At 31.4% G+C, this 11,121-nt stretch overlaps 1 long non-coding RNA gene across 1 annotated transcript; it reads left to right on the top strand.

Annotated features, from left to right (window-relative positions):
* The first annotated feature begins 786 nt into the window (after nucleotides 1-786).
* Nucleotides 787-2,299, top strand: LOC118752128. The gene is made up of 2 exons (XR_004994637.1): nucleotides 787-1,417; nucleotides 1,452-2,299. It is a non-coding gene; the product is annotated as an uncharacterized LOC118752128 (long non-coding RNA).
* The last annotated feature ends 8,822 nt before the right edge of the window (nucleotides 2,300-11,121 follow it).

The raw sequence follows: 11,121 nt of genomic DNA, 5'->3' as shown, positions 1-11,121 counted from the left end.
AGAACTAAAAAACATGAAATGATATATGCATCCATTTACATTAGAGCGGGTCAATTTTTTTACTATGCGCGTATAGCCGTGTAATTCTAAGCAAATTTGTCGAAGAAGCCATGTGTCTAACATCAATTTGGAGTTGGCCAAATTACGAAAATAGGTTTGGAATAAAATGTAAAAATTTCTACTATTGCGCCCTCTGGTGGAAGTCCTAAAAAAGGTTAGGTGCAGAAACCGATTTCTCATACCAAAACCCCCTATAGCAAGTTTGTGTACAAAATTTAAGCACTTTTTTACGAGACTACAGCAAAATGGTAAGAAACCCATTTTCGCAATATGGCAAACTCCAAATGGATTTTAGACTAGACCCATGGTTTCTTCGAAAAATTTGCTTAGAATTACACGTAAAATCTTTTTGGGCTATGCGCTTATAGCCGAAAAAATCTCCCATACATATTGACCAGCTTTAATGTACATAATATGTACATAAGAATGCATAACTCTCTATATAAAAAAATCGGTGCTGTTTTTCTATCGGAAATATAAAATCTATTCTATTTTAAGTCTTCCGCCAAAATATTTTAGAAAAATATTAAGATTTGCGTGAGCTGAACCTTTTTGAAAATTCCTCCAAAAATATACTTTTTTATAATAATTATTTTTTTAATTTTTTTTAAATCACCTTACATGTTAAATGAGTTTGAGCTTAAAAGGTGTGAATGAAAATGTTTAAAAGATCCTATCAACGTAATGAAAATAAAGTAATTTTTGGGTTTTTTCAAAACGGTCTAGCTCACATAAATCTTAATATGTTACCGAAATATTTTGGCGGAAGTCTTAGAATATAATAAATTTTATAATTCCTTTGGAAAACCCGCAACGTTCTTTGGTGATGCACCCTTATGTACATAGATATATTTTTATTTAATTTCTTTTTTACAACAGAAAATCCCTTTTTTTGTAAATATAAATTCTAAATTGTAAAAACGCGGTAATAACCCAAATCCATGTTTTTAAGTACATATACATATACTATATATGTATGTATTTATGTATAGAGTTCCAAAAGTACCCAGTCTGTAATTGCACAACACTTCTTTGTAAATATGTAAACGCTTCCAGGCAGTACTTACTTTTGGAAGTTCCGTTAGAAGTTTACCAGTATTTAGCGGTAGCCAAAGTGGCAGAGACAGGTCTTCATAGCGTGGTATCACAAATAGAAAGGATTTGCCCTAGGGGAAACTCATTCCCTGCTGAAGTCGAAAACCAGAAGTCTGATGAGCTGATGTGGTGATCTCCGAAATAACAGCTATCTAGCGCTTACTCTTTGTTGCTCTTTCAATTTTTTCTGAAAATAAATTTTGGTATAAAGCTGAAAAATTTGTTGAAGTAAATAGCTGTTTTTTGGTAATTAAGATAGTAGGTATTATGTACGAATAATACACGGGAAAATGAAGTCTTTGGAATTTTTCCGCTGTCATCACCCAGAATTATGGAAAATAAAAAAAATAGGAAACCCATATTTTTTTTTTTTTTTTGAAATCGGTTACAACTCTTTAATGATGCCACCAGGACTTTAAATTTTTCCATGTAAATATAATTTTTCGTGCAACTGTTATAACACCGTTAAAAATAAAATAAATATTTTTTTTCGAATAAAATAATTTCCCTTCAGAAATCTTCGAAAACAATTAGGATACATATTTTACTTAAAAATTTTACCAACTATTTTTACTCCGAAAATCGGGGGAACGAACCGAACCGAATCATTTTTTGGAGTGGTTTTTGGTTCGGTTTTGGGATTTTAAAATAAAAACGGTTCGGTTCGGAGCCCGAAAAAAAGCGACGGTTCGGTTCAAAACCGGTTTGCAGCCCTGATTTTTACAGTTCGTGCGCGATTTGGTTACGAATACATAAATAAGAGATAAGACTATCGGCTATAAGTTCCGTCATTGCGAGAGTCGTGTCGAATGCATGTCGTTTTTCGAGAGTCAAATCGTATCGAAAATTTCATGTCATTGGCTAAAATTTCCGCTCGACTGGTGTATTAAAACGGAAAAACTTGGCAGCACTGCATAGTTTTCGACGATTTTCGTCGTTTACTTATTTCAGCACGACAGTAGGCAATGCCAATGTTGCCAAGTCGTACAATTCAATTTGAAGATTTCTGAAGTGAAATATTTTTATTCTATCGAAAAATATTTAATTTTAACGATTGTATAGCAGTTCTATACAAAAAGAATTTTCTTGTAAAATACATGGGAAACTTCAAAGCTCTGGCAGCACCAATAAATGTTAACCAATTTAAAAAAAATACTGGTCTCCTTATTTTCAATATTCTTCTGTTCTGGGAGGTGGCTGGGAAAAAAAGGGGACGACGAACTCGATTAACAACCATTCGCACTTTAGGAAAATTAATTTTTATTTCGAAAAGGAATGTTTAACGCCTATAACTACCATTAGTGCTCGTCTTCGTATGAACATTAGGGCGGGTAAATTTTTTTTCGACTACAGGCGGGTAGCATAGGAGGATTCTACGTGTAATTATAAGTAATATACAAACATACATATGTATATACATATTAACATGCGTTTATATTCTCGTCGCGAAAAACTATTTTGCATAAATTGTGCCACTGGAGAAATGAATGGGAATGTACATAAATATATACATACTTAAAAAACTGTTATTATTGTACAAAAATACAATTAAACTAGAAAATTTTAACTCCTCGAAACGTAATCGAAAAAGTATATTAATAAAATTTCCTCTAGAAAATACGCTAAATATTGTAAAATAGCAAAACAAATAAACATAAATGTGTTCTTCGCCTGAATTCAGCACCTCAAATGCAATTTGCACGCTATATATTCAAAAATTGTAACATAAAATTTTAAATCTGTACTAAGTAAGAAATAGTAACAATCGATAATGAAAGTAAAACTAGGGAGAATGCACAAAATCGTTTTAAGGTCGAATTATAAATGTTAAGTATGTATGTTTATTAGGCAGGTTAAAAAAAATTTACTATTTCTTTTTTTTTTATTTCCACCCGAAATATTTTCGGTGCAGTGAAAAAAGGCGCCTGCTAGAAGCGCAGCCCTTAATATTAAGAATTGATGGTCGCTCATCGCGAATTTCTACTTTCGGTATAAATAACACAGGAAAGACATTTTTTCAACATTAAAAATTTTATAACTCGTTTTTAGGTCAACGTATCGAAATGAGCGATATATGAACATATATTTTGACAATTGAAGGCTGTAAACAAGTCTCATATGATTTTAATTAAACGCAATCCTCGGTGAAATGTTAAAACTTATTTACTTACTTTTTTTTAATTTTATAATCTTTAATTTTGTTTTCTCCTTGGTTGTTTTATTTTAGAAAAAAGATCATATAACATAAATTATTACGTTATCAAGTTTAATATTGTTTTTTTTTTATCGTATGGAAGAAAATAACTGACATTGTCAAGAAAAAAATAGCCAATAAAACGGCAAGTCTTGGGTACTTCAAACTTGTATCTTGTTATACTAAAATTGAGTGCGCTACCAAACTGTATACTCAGAATCTAAGAAGTCGAAATTTTTACGAAAGTTTGGTTGTTTTTTTTTAATGTGCACAAAGTTTAATTTTTGGATTTATACGGTTTTTGTTAAAGAGTAGAGTATATTTTTATAAAAAAAAATATTTAAACTTAAAATCAAATAGTGTTTTTTTGTATTTGGCAGTTAATTGAAAATTAAATTTAAAAAATAAAAGATTAATAGTCAAAACTTGTCAATCTGTGGGTGGTGTATAATTGTGATATACACTTTATTAAGCTTTACGCTTCAGGATTTGTTAAATAATGTTTTTTTTTCATAGAAATTTAAAAAAATGTTATGACATTTAGTGTTTAGTTTTAATATTTTACCGAAAATTTAAATTTTGTATATGTTTGGCTTAAGCGATGGATAACTTTTGTTGGAGGAAATTTATGGAAAATTCATAATGCTGAATACACACGAGGCAACAGTTGAAGCAACCTGTTTTTCCTCTTCAATACACACGAGGCAAACGTAGAGACCATCGTACAGTTCCATAAGTAAAGTAACTCTTCTTCTTACCGTTTTCTCTGGCAGGCTGTAGGTGTGTGTTTGGCAGCCTATTGGTGGGTTTTTGGTTAGTGTATTGGTGTTTCTAGTTCGGTGTGTTAAATAGTGTATTTTGAATAAATTGTAATAGAAATAAAATAAATTGTGATAGAAAGGAAAGAAATTGTAAAAGATAAGAGCACATGCCAATAAATAGGTGATCTCAGCTATAAGCATTTTTTGACTATCAGCTGATAGTGTGTTTACTTATGAAACTGTACGATGGTAGAGACAGCCAACTCAAAATTGCGGCAACATGAATTTCAATGAGCAACAATGCTACATAGGAGGCAACGATCGAAGTCCTGATTGCTTCAACGGTTGTGTCATGTGTACTCAGCATAAGATACTTTTTTTACGTTGACTTAAAAACGAGTTATAAAATTTACAAATTAAAAACAACATAATGGCTCTGTTATTTATGGAAAATAAACACTCGCGATCTCTAAATATTAAAATTAGATGCCGCGTTTTTGACAGGCGTCTTTTTTCACTGTCCCGAAAATATTTCACAAGAGATTTTGCAAAAAATAGTCGATTTTTTTTAATCAGTCTAATTTATATATGTATGTATGTATACGCCCTGCCGAAAATCTGACTAGCCCAGAACTAGCATAGAACTAGACCTTTTGCCGACAGTACTAGTTCTAGCTCAATACCCAAGCAATACTTTCAATTGTCTAGTTTTACACGACGATGTCATTAGCGGTGGCAATTGTCGCCCAGTGCATTACTTTGGATATTTTTTTTTTTAACGTTTTTTCTTTTCTTTTACAGATTCAATTTTTGTTACATATTTTATTTAAAAAAAAAAATATGGTAAGCTGCACGCAACAATTTAAATTTATTAAATTTTAAAACTCACAACTTTCTCCACCGCGATTTGAGCTCGTGACCAACGATGCTTGAGTCGGAGGTATTCTCGCTGAGCTACTTTCGTATTGTACGAGTAGTGAGCATTTGCTCATTTACACCGCATGTTTCAACTGTCCCGCTCTGCATCCGTTTTTCCTAGTTCAGAGGTAGTTCTCATATATGTAATTGTCAGACTGTTCTTAAATTTTACTGCAGGGTAAGTACATACATATGTATGTATGTATGAAGTAGGAGAGGTATAAGTACAGCTAGGATATTTTACTTATAAATTTCTCAAGCGGGATAATGAAAACTAGTTTTACATACATATGTACATACATACACATAGAGTAGTTGCTAAAATAAAAGAGACTTGTCATTAGGCAAAGTGGAAATAGAAAAAATTAGAGAGTTATGGCCATTTTATTTGAATATGTATAACAAACGATGGGTTATACACTGTTCCATTAAATTAAGTCAAATCTCATAAACAAAATTGAAAAACGTTAGAGTTATGAAAGAAAACTTAATGGTACCAAATAAATTATATCATAAATTTATGTGAGTATATATACCAGATATATATGCAATGCCGATAAATATTTTTCGTACAATTTGGCCACCATCAAAGAACGCAATCTTTTCAATCTGTTACTTTCTATTAACACAGTCCAACAAATTTAAAATTTTTTACGCAGCAATACATTATTGAATGTGAATCTTATGCAAAACCATTTTTCGTTAAACAAAGTCATATTCCAGCACATTCGAGTTCGGTTTAATTTGAGCATCGCAGATTCATGTGCCTTATGACCACCAAACAACTGTACGTTCTTCATTTACAAATAGCTCACGTTTTTAAATTTTTGCAAGTTAACGAGCCTGTTTATTAAATGCAATAACGCGCAACAATCCCGCTTGTAAACATTTTTTTCAGTAAGAATTTGCAACTTCGCCTCCAAGAGAACTGCCACTTTGGGCTCTCACTGCACGAACGCGATTTAACAGAAGTCATGATAATTCGTACAAATGTTTCGGTCCACGAATACATAGAACTTACATTACAAACATTTGTAAATCAAAATAACTAAAATTTAGAAAAAATTCATACTGCTTCGAGATATGTCGAAATAATGTGCACATTTAAAGCAGAGCGGTCACTCACTTATTTTTTTTATTTTCCACTCCTACTTTGACGCCTTCATTTGCCACTTACTGTATTTAATTTTTCGTTCAACTCTTTTAAGTCCATTTTGCCTAAGTGAAATTAACTTTCAAACCGCAAGTGGTCGGTAATGTCAAGTACTCCCATATGTACAAATTTTTCAAAATTGCAAACAGACTTTTGCAGTCGAAATAATAATGATTCAAGAGAATGAGAGAACTTAACATGAGAACTTAACAATTTTTTGAAAACCAAGGCGCCATGGACTTGAATGTATTAAATGGAATAAGTAGGATAAAAAAAATTTAGTATACATATTCAATATTATTCACTTTCCGAAACATTTTCTTGTATGTATGTATGTATCGCAACTTTTTTTTTATTTTAATTTCCTTCTTTTTTATGCGAAACGTTATTACATATTTTTATAATTTTTTTTTAATCATTTAGAGGTCGCGACCTGTCATTTTAGGTCAAAAGGTACAGGTTTGTAGATTTATCAGTTTTTGAATAACTAGTTTTGATTCAATTTTAAACATCGAACATGTTGAGAGAAGAAGATTTATAGGCCTTTAAAATGAAGTATAATAATCTGTTGTCAAACTTGGATTGTCGGGATTTTTCATCGGGAAAATTAAAAAAACAAAAACGTTTTTTCTTAATTTTTTATGTTTTGACCATCACTAATTTTCACAATTACAAAATATATATAAAAACTATCTAAAATTAAATCTATTTCAAAATAACCTGACAGCTCATTTATTGCAATCGCATAAAAATTGTCAAAGTTAGGCGAAATTTCTTAAACACGGCCTTGAATTTTTATTATGTATGTACCGGAATTTCAGATTTTTTGAGCAGTGTGGCTAAGGAATTCATCAAAATTTAATCAAAATAAGTATATACAATCGTTTTTTAGCAAAAAAGTGGTTTTTCAAGAAGTTTTAGGAAAATGGGTTCACCGCTCACGTATATGATCTATTCGTATCTCAAAAACGAATTGATCGATCTGGACTAAATTTGTCATACACATTTGGCTTAGGCTCTTCAAGCGCCATATTGAAAATTTTTGAAATCGTACAAAAACCACTGGCTCCACCAACGTAAAGGTAATATCAAAAAGCTCAAGCTAACTAGCTATATTTTCGGGGGAGTAGGTTTTGTCCGATCTCAAAAATATTCAAGACGGTACTTAAGGAGTTTAAGCACAATGTGTATACCAGATTTGGTCGAGATCGGTCAAGTAGTTTTTGCGATACGCATATATCATATAATATAAAGCCACTTTTTTGCTAAAAAGCGATTGCATATATCAATTATGAATAAGCATTGATGAAATTCTTAGCCACACTGCTCAAAAAATCGAAAGTCCGGTACATACACAACATAAATTCTAAGCCGTATTTAAGAAAAGTTGCCTAACATCGACAATTTTTATGCGATTGTAATAAATTGGGTATCCGTTTATTTGAAAATAGATTTAAATTTTGATATTACGACATATTTTGAAATTGTGGAAATAAGTGATGGTCAAAACTTAAAAAAAAAAATAAGAGAAAATGTTTTTTTTTTTTTTTTAATTTGCTGGATGAAATATCTCGACAATCCAGGACAACAGATTATTATACGCCTATAAATTCTCTTATCAAAACGTGTTTGACCTTTAAAATTGAATGAAAACTAGTCAATCAAAAACTGATAAATCTACAAAACCATGCTTTCTGACCTAAAATGAAAGTCGCGACCTCTAAATGACTTTTAAAAATCTATAAAAATATGTAATAATATTTCTCATAAAATGGAAGGGAATTAGGGGTTAGGGTCTTGAAATTTAAAAAAATAAATAAAATTCGATGGGCACCCTAATGTATTTGTAACTAAGTTAATTCAATTACATAATTGCGATAAAAAATGCATATGATGGCGTAACATAAAGGCACTAGCATGGTTTAAGAAACTATTTAAGACAGTAGAAAATATACATACTTACGCATAAAATAAATAAACTCTTATAAAAATATCAAATGTACATACAAACATGCATATGTACATATGTATGTGCATGTGCAGATAGGTGTATGTCAATATATTAACAGCAGTAAGAATGAATATAGCATTCCAGCTTAGCGAAATATTTCACTAATTTAATGAAAATATAGTCGTGTTAATACTTTTTACTTATAGTAAATGTAACATTGCCGTATTCATTGGCAAATATCTTATACTATCTATTTAGTTGATATATAGTTTTATTTTTGTTGTTTATTAGCTATTTTACTTCTTTAGCCAGCCGAAGTCGTTTCGAGCACTTGAAAGACTCCCGCTCCAATAAAAAAAAAAAACATGCAATGCAGGCAAGCAACCCTACAAGTGCATAAATAGGCACATACAAAAAATAACAGTTAAGCTTATTTTAATGCCTATGGTCAATCGCAGTATTCATAAGTTAAACAATTTACCAATTACATACATACATACATACGTAAATAGTGCCCATTTTCAAGCGCTATTTTTACATACATATGTACATACTTATGCAAGAAAGAAATGTTTGTTTTAATGATGGTTAGTTCGTTTTTATTTAAAACTTTTTTAAAATTTAAAATTCTTTTTTATTTAAGTTAATTTGTTTTTTCTATTTTCTATACAAAAAATGTGCGCTAATAAAAACTGCTATGTATATCCATACTTACATATTTAGTACATACTAGATTATTTTAAAACAGACTTACATACACACATACATATGTATGAATGTACATGTGTACATTAGATTACAAAGAAAACTAAACACCATCATGTAACGATTGTGGAATGAAAAATTAAGAGAAAACGCATACGTTGTTTAAATTATATACATATATTGACATACATACATATATGTACATATAATGTATGCATATGCATATATGAAGACTGCTGTGATTTAAATTATATTAATAGAAATCTTATTATGTATAATAACAATTACATATAAAATTATAAATCTCTAAATTTATGTCTTTAATAAATTACGAATTCTAAAATCTATATACATATGTGGTTCTCATAAATGGTATGCATCGGCGTAGCCAGAATGAATTTTAGGGGGGGAGGGGGGGAGGCTCGACCCTATTAAGCTGGCATTTCAGGGTACTATTTTATATATATATATAAGGAAAATTTGAAAGTTAGGGGGGGCTCGAGCACCCCAGCCCCTACCTGGCTGCGCCCATGATGGTATGTATTGAAGTCGAAACTTCTTACGTGAAAACAGTAGCAATGGCATGCCTAAAAACGAGCGAGTAGGAAACTGACAGCTTTTTTGCGTAGTTTTGTACGAAAACATATCTGTGTCGGAAGCGAGATAAAGTATTAATGGTGTTCTTTGAAAGTTATGGAACAAATATTGTTAACGAAGCGATATTCTGCCGAAATCTGCAATAAAATCTGCGTTTTTCAAACTTTAGTCCTACAATTTCCACGCCCACTTTTAGGGGTTTGTCGCCTAAAAAAAATTTTGCCGTACAAATATTATACCTGGAAAGGTCTTCTGTCGGAATGCGCAATAAAATTTTACTTTTTGCAAAAACCCGATGTTTAACACCTTACCAAATACATATATCTTAACATAAGTTTTCGAAAAAAAATTACATAATAATTGTTGATTCTCATCAACTAAACCATCTCGTCGAAAATAAAAATATTTCACAAATAGTTCTTGAAAACCCCCCATTTCTTTGAACCACGTTTTTATAGAGAATTAAACAAGGATTACGATGGTATAATTTTAAATCCCTAATTTACTGGGCTTCACTTTGCAAATCAACTTCAAAAAGTTCAACTGTTAATAGCTAAGTTAGCTTTAGGACAATCTTGACCACCTTTAATATAGAAATGCTAAGCCCGTTTCTTAGCTTTAAAATTACGTTAAGATGAAGTCTCTACGATCAGCAGAACCCGAGATATAACGTTTTGAAGAAGTACATGATTAGTCAGAATCACGAAAAAATTCAAACTTTGGACAGATCATATCTCAGAAGAAAAAAGAGAGGGAAAAAATCCTCGATTCATGTATAGAACCCACAAAAAAGATTTTAAGTGAATCGGAGACATGATATAATTTATTTTTACGAAATCCGTCAGACTTAAAAAAGAATGGCTCATATACCTACATATGTACATATTTATATTTTTATCCAATGCTTTATATGAAGGAACAAAAAAGAATGTTTGCTGCCCCTTATCGGGAAACTTGGGTACGGTTTAGTCAAAGGATTTTTTGTGAATTTTGATGTGGGTTTTGCGCAAAAATACTGTGCATGGCGTAGCCGGAGTTATGTACACCCTGCTTCTCTTGAATAGATGCACATACAGATCTGAGGTCATGTCTGGATTTTTGGGTATCGGAGTTTCTTTTTGATCTCCTATTGAACAATGATCAATTTCCAAGGAATGTGGTGAAAATGGGGAAAACACCTCTATTAGTTTGGATTTTATTCCACGTTTCATCAAAGTACACGAAAATTATGCTTTTTATTTTGATTCACTTAAATAGACACGGTGGCCTTAACACAAGGGAAGCACCAGATTAAGCCAACAAAAGTATACCATTCATTTTAGTTCTACTATATAACACTTTTACTATTAGATACTACATCCTTAATTCCAATGTATGGAAAAAAAAAAACCCTATCCGGAAGACATTTCTAGAGGCGCTTTGAAAAATTAAGGATATCTCGCTGCTTATCATTTCAATCACCGAAAAGAAGTCCAAAACACCGTCTTCGAAAAGACAGTAACGACGGCAATTGTCTTTGTGTGAGTGTAGTAGTGAAAAAGTGTGAATGTGTTGATATTGCCTTGGCAAAAGTGTCTCATGTAAACGCCGGGTTATTGATCTTGCATTACAGCCGATAACATAGGTAGTCTTAAAACGTCGATAGTCTTTTTGTAAAACACAAACCATCGATATATCGGTAGTACGG

This window comes from Rhagoletis pomonella, unplaced genomic scaffold (assembly GCF_013731165.1).
Source record: "Rhagoletis pomonella isolate Grant_MI unplaced genomic scaffold, Rhpom_1.0 Rhpom_scaffold_01248, whole genome shotgun sequence".
Lineage (NCBI taxonomy): Eukaryota > Metazoa > Arthropoda > Insecta > Diptera > Tephritidae > Rhagoletis > Rhagoletis pomonella.
Note: the sequence above shows the minus strand (reverse complement) of the source record. Positions and strands in the feature narration are given on the sequence as shown.